At 59.4% G+C, this 15,907-nt stretch overlaps 1 long non-coding RNA gene across 1 annotated transcript; it reads right to left on the minus strand.

Annotated features, from left to right (window-relative positions):
* Positions 1 to 862: 862 nt before the first annotated feature.
* Positions 863 to 15,472, minus strand: LOC124090543 (uncharacterized). Its single transcript, XR_009226509.1, has 3 exons — positions 8,389 to 15,472; positions 3,966 to 6,069; positions 863 to 3,729 (listed from the first exon to the last, which is right to left on the minus strand). It is a non-coding gene; the product is annotated as an uncharacterized LOC124090543 (long non-coding RNA).
* Positions 15,473 to 15,907: the final 435 nt, after the last annotated feature.

Consider the following 15,907-nt stretch of genomic DNA (forward strand, 5'->3'; position numbering starts at 1 on the left):
GGGCGGTGGGCCCAGGTCGGGCAGATGGGTCCTGGGGCACACTGAAAGGGCATTGGGAACCATTAAAGTTCTCAAGGACAGAACGACGTGTTCTGATCTATGTTTTCAAAGATCAGCCTGCTCTCTGACATTTGGAGTGATATTTGAAAGGTGTCCGGGAAGCCCGGGTAGGATTTGGGCTGACGAAGAGGGAGACTGCTCTGCAGAGAGCGGATGAGCCTGCAGGAGGGCGCAGAGGGGGCGGGCGAGCACCAGGCCTCAGGCACAGGGCGGGCAGGGATGGAGGGCCTGGCCGGGGCAGAAGTCTGCGGGATGCCAGGCGAGGGGCAGTGCTGGGTCTGTCCCCGGTGGCTCCTTAGGAGTGATCAATAGTGCTGAACTCGGAGCCGGCCGCTTCCTTACATCATCATTAGATGCCATTGAAGAATCGATGGTTGGAAGGAAAGGAGATCTCTGCAAAAGGTCAGCTGCATGTGCAGAGACGGGTGCCCAGGGGAGGGGCCGGGCACAGGTGGAGGCTCCCAGACACACTCTGCCTAGCCAGAGAACTTAGGGCCCGCTCCTTCCCCCTGGCCCCTCTCCTCTGTATTTCCCCCTTTCCTGCACGTAGGTGATCGCCCCTGGAAGGTCAGCGGATGCTGTAGGTGGTATGTGAAGTGTCCAAGGAGCAGGACACCCAGGTGTGTGGACCTACAGGCCTCAGCGGAGCCCCGAGTCCCTCAGCAGTGCCCAGACCTGTCTTGCCAACCTAGGCCCTTGGCTCTGGGTTTCTGTCCGTGGTGAGAGCGCACGGTTTTCCACCCCACCCCACCCCCCCAGCAATCAAGAAGTGCCCTCTCTGGGGCAGAACCAAGGACATTGGGATTTGTTAAAGTGGTGAAATGGAGAGCAAACAGTACATGAGAGTATGACCTGACTCTAAGAAATGCTGTCCTCTCCAGCAGTCAGTGCAAATTCACGCCCCACACACGTGCCTGGTCCCCAAGCTCCATCCCACTCTGCTGAGAGGTTCAGCCACAGGCCCCACCATGCCCACATCATGTGGAGAGAATAACAACATACGAACCTTCATGGTGACCGCTGGGCCTTTGTACATTCTGCAGAGCTGTTTGAACCCTAAACTAAATGAGCAGACTGGTGAGTAACAGGGTCCGGAGGGCTTTGCGCCTGCCTGGCTCAGGAATTCAGAGCTGATGCTGTGGCCCCATTTTTCTTTCTCTTTAAAGGAGGAGGACCTGCTCGGCAGACCAAAGGACACGCTGACCCGCGCCTCGCCCTCCAGGTACACCAACAGCCACAGCCCCAGCCCCAGGGACAGATCTAAACGGACGTCAGGTCTCAGGTCAGACTTGCCCAGCCTGGTAGTGAGGAGCCTGTCCCAGGCAGCTGCCTGGTTCCGGGAGCAACCTGCTAACCCACCCTCACCCGCACACCCGGCAAGACTCGCTTTTTCTTCAATGCCCCTCTACGCAGCCCCCTCTCCCAGAGGTGGTGGGAGCGCTTGGCCCTCCCACGGGGAAGAGGTCTGAGGCCCCAGGAGAGACGGGGTCGGGGGCCTCAGAGCATGGCCTCGGCACCCGGGAGTGAGACGTGTGTTCCCCTCGCACTGTGCACCTGAACAGAGCTGCGTCCACAGGGAGGGAGGCAGGTGGTGAGGACCGGGCTGCCGGGCCCACACCAGCCAGGCCGAGGGACAGGCTCGGTGCCACGCAGCAGCAGCACCAGGGACGATGGGTGCCGGGCAAGGCCAGCCAGTGCCCGTGCCCTCTCCAAGACATCGGCCCACGGTTGTCCACCGGGACAGAGCTCCGCTCCCCTGCTCTGGGCCGTCAGACCTCCTGAGTCTGGAGCTCTCTCGGCCTATGCCAAACCTCAGCCCCACACACCCCTCTCCCTTTCCAGTGCTCTTCTGAGAAGAAAGCCGTGCCTGGACCCCGCAGGCATTGCCGGGGGAGCAGGACAGTGTGGCCCAGGAACAGCCGGCAGCCCACCAACATGACCAGCAACCCCCTTCCGGGTCTGTGCCAAAAGGAACAGGGTCTTGAAGATGCCCTGTCTTGGTCCTTCTTCTGCTCTGTGACTGCCCAGAATGGATGAGAACACAGGCTCGGCCACGAGGTCCACGGTCCAGGGGACCTCGCCGGTGGGACTCTGGTAAATCCAAAGGCAGCCCCAGCATCCATGGCCACAGGGTGTGCCCAAGAATCAGCCAAACAAACTTTTGAGAAGACCCACCCTAGAGATGACTGTTAATCCACTGACCTGCCAATCCATGAACCCACAGAGGACTGTGTCCATGACCTAGTCACCTCTTAAAGGTCCCACCTGGTTGCACCCTTGGAATCCCACAACAGGAAGGAGTGTCAGCACGAGACTTGGGGGGCAGTCACCCACGCTCACAGTAGACCTATTCAACAGCCAAAAAGTGACCACCTGTGTCTATCAACTGAAGCAGGGACAGACAAAGGGAGGTCTGGACAGGCAGTGGAACATTAGTCAGCCCCCAAAATGAAATCCTGACACCTGCCGCAAGGAGGCTCACCTGGAAGCCATGGCACCAAGTGATCCTCCCAGACACAAAGGACAGGTGCCGTGTGCTCCTGCTCGCGGGGAACCTGGAGCCGCCGAACTCTGGGAGAGAGCTTGGGGGACTAGTTAGAGCTCAGTGGGGAGGGCTTTGGCTTTGCAGGAGGAAAGAGTCTGGAAAGGCAATGGTGGTGGCCCTGGGACAGGCACATGCAGGTGATGCCCCTGGCTGCACTTGAAGTGACGCGGTAGCAGGCCCCGTGCACACGGCACCACAATAAAGGTGCAGGGAGAGAGGCCGGTGGAGGGCAGGCGTGTCCTGTGCTGAGCTGCTCGCCCGGGCTCACAGCGGGGAGAAGACAGTGGGTCTGCTCAGGCCTGGGACCCGCCCTGATGGCTGGGTGACTCTGGACAAGCTTTAGGCTCCACCGTATAAACCGAGAGAGGACCACCCCCCTCGCAGGCCTGGGGAGAAAACCAGACGCATAAAATCGCTGCTTCTGTTCCACACAAGCAAGGGCCCGGGGGTACATATGCTCGGCCAGGCCCACCCGTGCCCACGTGCCACCCACCAACACGCACGGCCAGCTGGAGGTCCCGCACGGTGACACCTGCCCGCCAGCTCTGCTCGCTGCCGGCAGCTGCCGTGAAGCGGTTGGTGGAGCAGGGGCCTGTGGAGGCGCGGGCAGCCTTGCCCAGCTCACAGCAGGTGGAAGGCAGCCGTGCCGGGCGTGAAGGGCACCTCACTCTCGGAACTGTTGGAAAAGAAGCCTGCGTGAGCGTTAGGGCCGGCAGCCAAGAAGCACAGGAGAAGGTGCCGCGCACGGGCTCCAGTTCTCCCACCAGCACGTGCAGCTGTCCGTGATTGTGACGGTGGCCATCCTGTCGGGTGGAGGGGCTGGGCATGCCCTGGTGGCTGAACTTGCCATCCTCCGGCCTCAGCCTCCCAAGGCACTGGGATTACAGGCGTGTGCGACTGCGCTGGCGCACAGTGGAGCTGGTGCACACGAGTGTCTGAGGAGGGGAGGGCCCGCAGCGGGTGTGGCGCACCTCCGGATCTTGCCGAGAAGCAGAGAAGAGAGCTGTGGGTGAAGCCGCTGATCCTGACCCGTGTTGTCCTCTGTCCCACATCAGTGACTGCCGCTGTCTCTCCAGACACCCGGGCAAAACGACTCCTGAGCGGCCACTCAGCACCCTGCCTGGCTACACACAGAAGTGAAATCACTGCCCCACGTGCCAGCCCTGCTGGCTTCCTGTCCCACTGTCCTCAACCTGGAAGGCGGCGGAAGTCAGCGTCCCCATGTCCCACGCCACACACGGGAGCAAGCCTCCATGTGTCCTTCCAGTCCAGCCCCTCCTTACCCCCGGGACAGTCCTCGCCCCTCCGCACGCGGCCTGCAAGCAGCCTCCCCAGTGACCTGCCCAAACAGCCTCCCCACCTGCCCGACCCATCATGTCGGTGGTGCGGGTCGCCTGCCTTAGTCACCCAGGTCCTGGGGCGTTGCCTGCCGGGGTCAGTTATTGATGGAGCTGCTGTTGTCCTTGTTCCCAGTTCCTGCAAGACACTGTAGAAGGACCTGAGTAATCTACTAACCAGGAGGAAGCAGGTCAGGTCAGTGAGGAGTCACAGATTTCTTTAAGCATCCAAGAATCCACCTTCCCGCGTCACACGCCTGCCCTGCCAGGGTCCCAAGTTGGCAAGAACCCTGGGTGGCATGCTCCTCCTCAGATGGCCTTCCTGAAGACTTGGAAACCAGGGGAAAGGCACTGGGCGCTGTGTGCAGAACGCTCGTGCAGGTGAAGCAGAGAGGCCGGGGCCCGCTGCTCAGGTGCGCAGCTCCCACAGCAGGAGGCCAGGCCTGAGGACCTGCTCACAGGAGCAGGAACCCAGCCCCGGAGCAGGGAGCCCCTTCTGCCTCCACCCTGCAGGGGGCACAGAAGAGCAGGCGCCTCCAGGGACCCTGGGCTCAGCAGCCTGGGCGCAGGGGATGGGGGGCCAAGGTCCTGGGGCTGGCTGCTCCCACTTTCCTGGAGCCTTCCACCACGGGCGGAGCAGAGCCACTGACAGCTTGAAGTGGGCTGGCCTGGCGGCCCCAGCGCCACTGGCTGAACACAAGCCACACCTCCTGCTCCACAGCTGGGCCAGCAGGTTTCCGGTCTCCACCTCAGCTCTGGGACCCTCGGCCTGGGGTGGTGCAGCCTGGGCCCTCCACTGTCCCCACGCTGCCCTCAAGCCCACAGGCCTTCAACCCAGAGGACAAGTCAGCACATGGAGGAGGCGTTTCCAGGCAAAGGCCAGGAGCCCTCGGGTGCAGCCCTCCCCCCTGGACTCCAGGGACTCCCTTCACACCTGCACTGCCCTCCCTCTCAGGAGGTACCTGCCTCCCACAGATGGCCCTGATGGCCTGAGGAGGAGGCAGCCAGAGCCCGGGTGCTCCCTGAAGGCCGCAGGGTAGGTGGTGGGAGGACGGCGTACTTGGTGGGAGTCGCTGCACAGCGCTCTGAGGAAAGTGAGGCCCGTCCAGCTGACACCCAGCCTGGACTGGAAGGAGCCCCTCTGGTCGCCACCAATGTGTGCCTGCCTCAGGAAGCCGGGAGTCCGGCAGGCAGGTCACACATCCCCACAGCCTGTCACTGTGGGAGGGACGAAAGGAAGGAAGGTGGACGCCGGTCCTTCAGAAGTCAGCCCCGCTCACACAGGCTGTACTGTCTGCTGACGCTGGTGCTATCTCCAGCCCTCCCTTCCCGTGCCCCGGAGGCGTGGTTCTCCCACTCCTGGGTGTGCATAGGCAGTGTTTGTGTGTGTGCAAGCTTACATGCACATGGAACATGCACATATGTGCATACATACACCAGCACACATGAATGGAGCACAAGAAATATGGCTGTGTGCACAGCCTCACACAGGTACACATGTGTTCACATACCATTTTTGTGCATGGACGTCTGTATTTGCACATGCCAGCTCACAGAGCATGCACATGTGCACGCACAAATACACACCAGCAGTAAACATATGCACACACATACTTAGGATTTCCTTGAGGCTGGAGAGACACTCCAGGTTTTTACCCTGGTTCTGCCTGGCTGATGACCTGCTGCTGAGCACCAACTTCCCCGCAGCCCATCGGGAGGAAGAAATATGGAACCATTATCACACCATTAACTCAGAGCTAATGGTCCAGGTTCATCACCCCTTTTTCCTGATGCGACATAACCGCATGAACCTGCCCCGTCCAAAGAGTGACTCATCAGCGGCAGCCACAAATCAGCCTCGCTGGGCAAGGGGAAAGCCACGCATGCTCACCTTCTGGCTCGGAGGGCCGGTGGGCTGCGTTGGTCAGGAGCTTGGTTCATGGTTCCAGTCAAAAAGCACAGCCTCTGTTGGGTGGAGCTGTGTGCACGGTTGCCTGACTGGAATCCAAGCCACGCTCCCTGAGTGCAAAAGCGAGGACGACGGAGCCGGCGGCCTGTGTGGGAGGCTCCGCCTGTCCTGTGGTGTGGCCCTCTGCTCTTGGCAGGTCTTCGCAGTGTCCTAAGCTCCTGTTGGTGACCAGAGGGACCACGTGGAGCAGCCAATGCAATAAATCAGGACCCTCAGAGCCCTGGCTCTGCTTGCCACCCGGAGGTGCTCACTGTCCCTTCCTCCCCACGTCCTTCACAGGAGAAGGACACACATCCCCTCTGAGAGGAGCGACGTGGGAAACCTTAAAAGAAAAGGCCTCCTCTCCCTTGTCCTTTGAGAGGCCATCATCCCCACCCACCCACACCTCTCCTGACCACAGATGGGCCACGCCTGTCTGTGCCGGTGCCTGGCACACAGGAGAAGGTGCCCGCGGGCCCTCCCAAGAGTGGGTGCTGGGCGCAGAGAAAGGCAGAGGCGCAGGCGGGACCGAGGCAGGAGAACGGCTTCCTTTGTAGATTCTTCAGAACGTGTTAGAGTAAGGAATCAGAAAAACGCTAAAGAGAAAGGTTGGTGTTAAAATGCAATCCGACGGTTAGATGAGGTCTCTGGTGAGGAGGAGGCTGAGTTGTCAAGTCACCCCAAGAGCAGATAGAGCGTCTGGGAGCTCATGCCCCCACACTCACAAGCTGAAGCCTCACTCCCACGCGAGGGTGGCAGGAGGGGCCTTTGCAAGGAACGAAGTCATGGGGAGGTGCCCTTGGGTGGCATCAGTGCCCCATGAAGACCCTTTGCCACGGGGGGACAATGTGAGAAGCCACCATCTGTGAGCAGAACACAGGCCCTGCAGACACCCGCCCTGCCTAGGACCTCTGGCCTCAGAACTGTGCAGAGCGAATTTGCTGTCCCTTGGCCACCAGTGTTGGTACTCCGCCAGAGCAGCCCCCCCAGAGCTCAGCCCCTCAGCGAGGGGAAAGCCCCCAAGAGGGTGTGCTGTGCGCCCCTTCCTACTAGGAGCAGCGCTGGCCTCCCAGCCTGGGCAAGGAGCCGCAGCACCAGAGACACAGGGTGGGCACAGAGAGGTGAGGAGCATGGCGGGGACACTGGAGGTCCTGCTCTGCCTCCTGCTGACCAGGTCCTGAGGTTGCAGGGGCAAGCTCATGATGTGGGAGCCAGCCCCCGACAGCCATGGGCGGTCAGCTTGTCAGTGAGGCTGACTTCGTTTAGTGAGACTTACTTTGTTTTGGAGGGCTCAGTCTGTGATCGACTGGCTCTAGGGCAGAACCACCACGGCACAGGAGGCCGCTCAGCTAGTAGAAGAATAAACTGCAGGGCACCCCCCCACTGCCTCCAACCAGGTCCACTCCCGGTGCCCATTCAGCACTTCATGGACTCATCATTGCCTGAAAGCTCCGCCTTGGGGCCCGGTTGCCCTGGGACCACGGTTGCAACACACAAGCCCTCTCTGGGGCCTTCAGATCCAGGTGGCATGGCTGACCGGCCCACCCACCTACGGGTGCCAACCTCTCGCTCAGCTTCCCTCAGGCTTGATGGGTCAATTCTCTGTGAGAACCACCACCCCTTTAGGGGCTCAAGGCGCCTGGTCTCCCGCTCACAGCCCCGGGGCCAGGAACCAGCACAGGCTGACGGGAGAGGCCTTTCCTTCCCTCCACAGGGGCTCCCTGGGAATGCTGGACTGGGCCTGGGAGACCAGGCTGGCGCCATGCCACCCATGGGGTGGACTAGGCCACGGCTGGGGCACAGTTCTTCTACCCCCGTGGCCTCACCCCGAGAGCCCCTCACCTGAGGGACAGAACAGGCTCTCCATGGGGCAGTGAGGACCCAGGAACAACAGCAGAGGCTGCCTGAGGCCCCTCAGGGCCCAGCCCAGCACTGCACACCGTCCGCTCCACTGCGTCCCCAGGTCAGAGTGACTATAAGGCCACCCAGGGAGGCATCAGAACCATCTCTGCAGAGCCCCCGCTTGCCCCTCACGTGGTGTGGATGCCATTCCCCAGGTCCTTGTCTCCAGGTGACATGGCCTGAAGCCAATGAGGAGAGGCCCTTCAACACCCTCTTGGCCTGGGAGGGCAGCCAGGAGGGTTGAATGTGTGCTCAGCGCCCAGCTCTGCAGCCTCCCAGTGTGACCCGAGGTGACCAGGCTTTCAAGCCCAGAGTCCCCAGCTGTGGGAGGACAAGGGTAGTGCATACCTCCTGGGCTGCTGGGGTTCAGGGAGCCCCTGTGCCAGCCCCCACAGTCCTCCAGGGGGGAGTGCTCTGGCCACCTCCTCAGCAACGTCACTCCAAACACACTCGCCCTGATTCCGAGTGGGGATGAACCCACTTGCTTTTGTTTGGGGCACCTGCCATAAGCCACTTGGCCAGGTGGGGTGGGACATGTGGCCCTGTCTCTCCCCGCCCAGGTGCTGGTGCTGGGGTGGCAGAAGGCTCTGGCTCACCTGGGCCTGTGTAGCTGGGCAGTGGTGTGGCCTTCTCTGTGCTCCCTCTCCGGGTAGGACTGACTCTGCCCTCTCGGGACGCAATCCCAGAAGTCCCTGAGCACTGGGCAGAGCTGCACGGACACTCTGGGCTTGTCTGGCTCGATCACTGCGCGATGCAGGAGATGAGGGAAGGTCTTCCCACACCTCCCCTCTGACCTCTGAGTCCACCTTAAAGATCCAGCACTTTATCATTTATTTATATTCTTTATGCGATGTGCTTCCTGTGAGCCAAGTCCAGCGTAGTGAGACACAGCCTGCATGAATAAATGAACACCCAGGAAGCCCCAACACCGCAGACTGCCGACCGCCTACTGCCTGCCGGCCTCGAGGATGCTCATCGATCGCCCCTGCTCTCGACCCCCGGCCCCTGACCTCTGTCCTTGGAGAGGAGGGTCACGTCAGCAGCTTTCCTGCAGCCATCGGTAAACCTTGCTGAGTTAGACCCTCATTCCTCTTCCTGATTAGACCTTCCGTTCTGTTTCCATCTGGAAAAATGTCATCGGTGCTGGTGATTTACTTCCCTCAGGTCTGTCACGTTGCCCCATAACCTCGTTCCCAGGGACTTCAATCTCTCAGCGCCTGACTTGGACTTATTGTGAAAGATGTCCTCAGAATAAGAATCGTCTTGCTGCTCTGCGAAGACCAGAGCTCAGGGTGGCCAGCTGGCTGCCGTGCAGCCTCCTCCCCACTGGCCGAGCTCCAGGTGCCACTGTGTCTCTGGTGCCATGGGACGGGGGGTGGCTAGAGGACACTGAGGGCCTCAGGACTGTGGTGGCAGGGTCACACCTTAGCTGGGCGAGGAGGCCACAGAGCCGCAGAATAGCAGGACTGGGACCTCGGAGACCCAGCTCACGTGGAGCCCCGCCTCCTGCCCAGCTAAGGCACAACCGGGCTCTCCCAGAGGTGCCTCAGGGCCTGGAGCCCAGAGGCCCCAAGTCCAGCAAGGAAAGGAGTGCCCAGTCCTTTCCGAGACAGAATGGCCTAGCTGCTCTGACAATGCCACCTGTCCTCAGGAAACGCATCAGGAAGGTCAGCAGGGCCACCCACCACACCTCAGCTTGCAGAGGTGTGTGCCACCAGCCGGTGACGCGATCCAGGCCCTTCGCACCACAGAGGCCTTCCCAGAGCCCGGCTGTGAGTCTGCCTGCCCTGGCTCCTCCCACCCCAAGACCAGCACAGAGCACCGGCAGGATCTGCTGGAGGGACCGACGGATGGATGGATGGACAGATGGATGGATGAGTCGGTGGGTGGGTGTTCTGAGGTGAATGCCCCCTTGTGTTCATTTCCAGAGTGAGCGCCCCACGGTGCTCCCTGCTGCCCCAGTGTCACAGGCAGCTTGGCCTCCAGGGCCTGGGGCACTCAGCACAGGCATGTGCATAGGAGGTGGCTGTGGGGGCAGCGAGGGCGGCAGAGGGCCAGGATCCACCATGTGTGATCAATTCTGGGACCATGGTAAAGCAGATGATGATTCTGCAGGTCTGGGTGGTGCCAAGGCCTTGCCGCAGGTCCAGGGCCACACCTGAGTGACAGCGACATGGGACACATCTGCCTGTGCACACCCTTTCCTGGGATCGAGGGTGGGCTTGTGGTATAGGATTCAGGATGCTGGGAGATGATGATGAGGGCTGACGGTGGGACGAGCGAGGGTCCTGCCCCACTCGAGGGGACTGGAGAGTCCTGGGAACACTGTTTGAGGGGACTCCTGAGTTCGAGGGGGCCAGGGCTCCTCCACCATCAGCAGAGTGTTGTGGAACAAGGGTTACCCGATGCTCTGGCCTCCCACTAGTTGCAGCCTCCTGCTTGACCAGCGTGAGGGGAACAGGGCTTTTCCAGGTTTATTTCCTCCTCTTACATTTTTAAAGACTAACTGCGTGTTCCTCTGTTCCATTAAGACAACAGCCGGCAACCTTGAAGGTGCCCTCTGTGCACTTCCCTGGGCTCCAGGGAGACGGCAGAGCAAGGCTGCAGGAAGGGGCTTTATGAAATTCACAGCCCGCCTCCGGAATGAGTCTCCACCTCACTGATGGCCACAGAGCCACAGGTGCCGCAGGTTGCCCTGTCAATGAGCCTCGTCTAAGTTTTATTAAAATCTTTCTGAAAATTTCATCCTTTTCCTCCTGGAAGCCAGTTGGACTCGGCACCGCTGGCCTCTTCCATGCTGGAATGATTGTGTGACCTTGAACTCAGCCTTTGTGTGTGCCCACAAGCCTGCTCTGAGGACAGGGCCACCTTCCCTGCAGGGCCCTGGCTGCTGCCCTCAAACCCCTCTGGTTACACCTCTCCTCCCCACCTGCACCATCACCTCCTGAGCCAGGAGGACCCTCTCCCCTGACCCACCAGATGGTGGACGTGCGTGTGTCTGTGTCGCTCTCCAGCTTGTTCCCCTGAGGATGCCAAATCTCAGGTGGAACCTTTACTCTGAAGACTGCTTTGCTGAGTGAGCTCAGTCCTGGCGTCCAGGAGACAGCGCCCCTCTGGGTGCCCCAGGCTCTCCTCCTTCTTCCAGTGCGGCCATCCCACAGAGCATTGCTGCCTGACAGCTGTGGTCCTGGGACCTTCTGCTGAGCTCACTCGCTGGCCTGCTCTGGTAGGTCATTAGCCAGGAACCACCTCCTCTGACCCTCACTATGTGTGCGAACATGAATAAGCAAGTCGTGGTTCTGACGTGATCATTTCACACACAAGAGAGTCACGGCCCAGAGACTGGTCTGTGCCTGCTCGCCCTCCAGCTCCCCATCGAAACCCACCTACGGTCCAGTGCTGTCTCCCGTCACCAACTGCAAGCCAGGCCACTGTGCACACCGGACCCCTGGGCCCGTCACACTAACACCACGCACCACACAGACACCAACGCCACAATGACACCAGGTTGATGCCACGCTTATGCCACAATAAAGTCACACTAACACCATACACCATACAATCCATCCAATGCCATGTTAATATCACACACCATGCCAACAAGACACTAATGTCAGGCCGACGCCATTCACCATGCTAACAGCACGCTGACCACACTGGAGTGCCAGGCTAATGCCCCCAGCGGGCACCCAGCCTCTGCAGACTTTCAGGAGCACCCAGGGCAGGCGCCCACATGCCACACCTTACTCCAGCGTGAACTGAACCTGAACCTTATTGGCACAAATCAACAGGGGCTGAGAGGAGCCACGGAGGGTGGCATCAGGAGTTGAGCTCCCACACGGGTCCTGACACCCTCTCAGTGGGAGGCAGTTGGGCATGAAGTCCTAGAGTCTCCAGAGCATGTCCCCAGTGCCCCAAGATACTCCTACCAGCGGCCACACTCTTCAACAGAACTCAGCAAAAGGAGCACAGCTACAGTCCCACAGAGCAGACACCTCGACAGACTCCGAAAGCTTCAAGCCTTCATGACAGATGTGCTGGGTCCCATGACAGAAGCGCTCCAGCAGAGAGCAACAGCCACGCTGTCACGCCCCGTCACCCGAGCCACCCGCTGACTGGACCTCTCCAGTGTCTCCACACCCGTCACAGCTTCCTCACCACTTCTTTATTTAAAATGCAAGTCCTTCAGGCCACTTCCACCAGAAGGCGGACGGTCCACCCTGCAGAGAGCCCTCGCATACACAGGCCACGTCCCGGTGCACTGGGCGGCAGAGATGTTCTGCTCCTTAACCATGAGACGGTACATATAGGGCATCATGGTGCAGGCCGACCCAGCCCAGCACAGGTACAAACAGGACCTGCACGTCTGTTCTGAAGGCTGAGGCAGGAGGATCGTGAGTTCAAAGCTAGCCTCAGCAACTTAGTGAGGCCCTAAGCACTCTGTGAGACCCTGAGTTTATTTTTATATTTAAATACAGTATTAAAAAGGACTGAGGATGTGGTTCGGTGGTCAATTCCCCTGGGTTCAATTCCCAGTACCAAAAAGAAAAGTGAAACCTAAAGTTACAAAGTAAAAGCATTGTTTAAAGGAGGGAGCAGATTTCCACACCTCCCTGGGAGAATCTGACAGGACTGGCTAGAGTGGGGACAGGTAAGCAGGAGCTCCCAGGACCTGGCCACCAGCTGGGACTGGGAACCACCCAGAGCACTGACCTTCGTCAGGCTGTCCCCCTCCTCCCCACAACTGGGCTGAAGGCAGCTGCTTCCCAGGGCGCCTTTAATAAAGCTCACTGCATTTCCGCTGAGCTAATTTAATCACTCAGGTGAGTGACTCTCTCCATTTACACCAGCTGGTTTCTGATGGCGCTCCCAAACGTGTCAACCACCACACAAATCAAACAGGGCAGAGCGGCCCCCACAGTACCCTCCTTGCTTAATTAAACTGCATCTAGCAGTGACCTGGATGGCGGGCGCTGTCCCCGGCACCACACCATGAAATCTGCCAGGAGCTAGCTCTCCCCAGGCAGCCCTACCAACCCTCCAGCCTCAGAGGCCACCGTGCCTGCAGAAGATGCTGCTCAAGGGCACCGCGATCGTGGAAGGCAGGCTGAGGTGGGGAGGCAGAAGCCGTGTGCTTTTTAATTATTGCAGATCTCACCTGAAGAAACGGTACCTCTGTCAGAGTTAAGGGATGACTAATAGTTTCTCTCCCCATGCATCTGGCAGAGCGGTGCCCAGAATTATGATAATTGCCCCTTGTCTGTACATACTGTCTTTCCTCCAAAGAGTCTGAATCTTCCAAAGATTGCTTCAATTTATCGTTCAACATTGCCGAGGGCAGAAAAAAAGTAATATTAGTGGGTCAGACAAATAGATCCATTTGATAGGAGTTAACCAGAGAAGAGGTAAAAGTCCCTCATCACAAGTCTAGCATTTTACACGGTGGTCAAGTCAGGGAGGATTCAAATTGTCCTCTAGAGGTGCATTCGTTGGGGTAACAAACTCTGAAACAAGTGGCTTTGCCCACTGAAACCTACCTGCTGCTCAGATCCCAGTTGGACATGTCACCTCCTTGCAGTGACCCAGGGACCACAGGCATCTCCAACCTGTGGGACTGCCAGAGCATCCATGGAGCCCTTTGCTGACCTCTGCATCCAGCTGGCCCTTGGGCACAGGCCAACAGCATGAAGGGCCCATGATAGGCAAGGACTGGGCACGCAGCACTCACTGCCGCCCTCGCTGTTGGCCAGAACCTGATCTCCTGGCCAGGACTGACGGCGGAGGAGACTCGGCAACAGAATAGGCAGGACAGCCAGGAGCCTCCAGCCCAGAACACTGCACCTGCTTCCTTCCTATCCTCCCTGAACGGGAAACACAGGGCTGTGGAGCCAGCCAGGTGAGCAGGCCCACAGAGCTCTCGCACGCTGACCACACCAACAACCGGCAGAATTCAGGGCTGTCATCTGAGGACTCCAGGGGGCAGCTGGGCGGGCCAACTGGACAGGAAGTCGCCCTGACCAGGGGCCAGTGCAGCGGGGAGCTCCTTGGTTTGCCTTCTCTGTCCTCATCTTTGTCCCCGAGGCAGTTGGAGTCTCAGAGCTGCGCCCTCAGCAGGACAGAACCACTCGGGGAGAACGCCCTCTCTGGGCCAGACGCTGGAGGCGGGTCTCGCAGGTCCGAGAGCAATGGCCACGGGCAGGCCCTCTTTTCCTCCTCCCACCCCTTGCCCTGCTCTGGCCTGCCCAGTCATGCAGGGTGCCGAAGTCACCTCTCTGGCTGGAAGGACGGAGAAAAGGGGCCTCTGCTCTCCAGAAGCACTGGAGGGAGTCCACTGGTGCTCGCTTTCGTCTTCCCACCAACCCTGAAACGTCCCTTAGGGAACTGCAAGACAGCCCCTGGGAACAAATCCAAGGAAGGGAAACCAGAGCTTTCTAACAAAGGCCGGGGGCACTGGTGTCCTGTGATGTGGAGAGCACTGGGGAGTGCCCGGGGAGGCAGTGGGAGAGAAGGTCCCCTAACAGTGAGGAGCGACCTGCCAGGTCACACTGGAGCAGGCTCACACTGTGAGCCAGTGGCGCTGCCAGAACAGCGTTCCACAGGTTGGGGCTGGAAGTCCAAGACCAGGGTGCCCGCACGTGTCCAGCTCTGGGGAGGGCCCTCTTCCTGGATCACAGATGGATACCTTCTCCCTGTGTCCTCAGAAGGCCCCTGTCCTCTGGTCTCTCTTCTCATAGGGGCACTGATCCCCTCATGGTAGCCCCACCCTCACGGCCTCATCCGGCCCTGATCACCTCAGTCACCATCACACCTGTCCAGGGCTGCAGCATGCAATTATGGGGACACAATTTCAGTCCATGGCACAAATTAGAGGATTTGGAAACTGAACTGGCACTAAAATCACTCCCCAGCAGGTGAGACAGCCCCTGTGGTCATACCTGATGGCCCCAGAGAATCGGAGTCCAGGTTCTCAGCTCGTGCATGGTCGACACCTCAGCTGGACTGTCCCTGGTGGGAGAGACTGTCCTGTGAAATGCAGGATGTTTTTGCAGCATCCCAGGTCTCTATCCACTAGATGCCAGCAGCAACCCACAGCTGGGACAATCAGAACTGCTCTGGTCACTTCCAAAGCCCTCTTGGGGCAAAGTCACCCCTGGCTGAAAACCACTGACATAAACAGGACTCAGCACCTTGGGCATAGGATTCACTATGCCTGGGATGTGATCTGAAATTGCATGACATACTTAGAACCAGGAGAATCTGACAGATTCCCAAGTTTGGGGAGACTCAGCCCATGTCTAGCTTGAGATGTCCCAGAAGTCTGAATCGCCTAAGCTTTAAGGCAGCCCAGTGGCTGTGCTTCATAAGGTACAGGTGACCAAGGTGAGCCTTCCCAGAAACAGAGAAGGGCCGTGCCCTAGGGAGATGAGCTACTCTAAACTGAGAGCTTCAGAACTGAAGGAAGGCAATAGCCAAAAAACAAGCCACAAGGAAGCTTCAATTGTAGAATTCTGATAAGGGGAAAGGAGAGCTTCATGACAGGTGAGCACAGTCCGTCTCAGATCAGAGGGGAAGGAAACAGTGGGAAACACAAGAAGAAAAGCCGCTTCCGAAACCCAGTTCCCACCTCCCAGCACAGGGTCCTGCCCGAGCAGCTCCCTGGCAAACTCATGGCCCATTCCAGTTGAGACCACCCGGCCGCTCCTGCCCCTCCCGCCCCTCCTGCCACTCCTGCCCCTCCCGCCCCTCCTGTCCCTCCTGCCCCTCCTGCCACTCCTGTCCCTCCTGCCCCTCCTTCCACTCCTGCCACGGGGCGCGGGGGGGGGGGGCATCTCCCCTCTGATCCCAACGACGTTGGACAAGCCACCTAGAAACCTGCAGGTAGGAGAAACAGGAGGAGAGACAAAGGAGGGGTGGCCCGCCTCTCCTGGCTCAGAGTGACGGCAGCGCCGGGGGAAGACCAGCTTTTTCTGCCAGATTCTTATGGTTCCAAGGCAAGAGTGGAACCTTCCAGGTCACTCGGGCCATCCTCAGCCCCACGTCTGTGTGCGCACCGTGTCACTTCGCAAGAAAGCCATTGTCCTCTAATGGGGACCCTCTTCACAAGAAAGAGTGATA

This window comes from Marmota monax, unplaced genomic scaffold (genome assembly GCF_021218885.2).
Source record: "Marmota monax isolate L192 unplaced genomic scaffold, Marmota_monax_Labrador192_F-V1.1 WCK01_AAM20220418_F8-fsc00010, whole genome shotgun sequence".
Lineage (NCBI taxonomy): Eukaryota > Metazoa > Chordata > Mammalia > Rodentia > Sciuridae > Marmota > Marmota monax.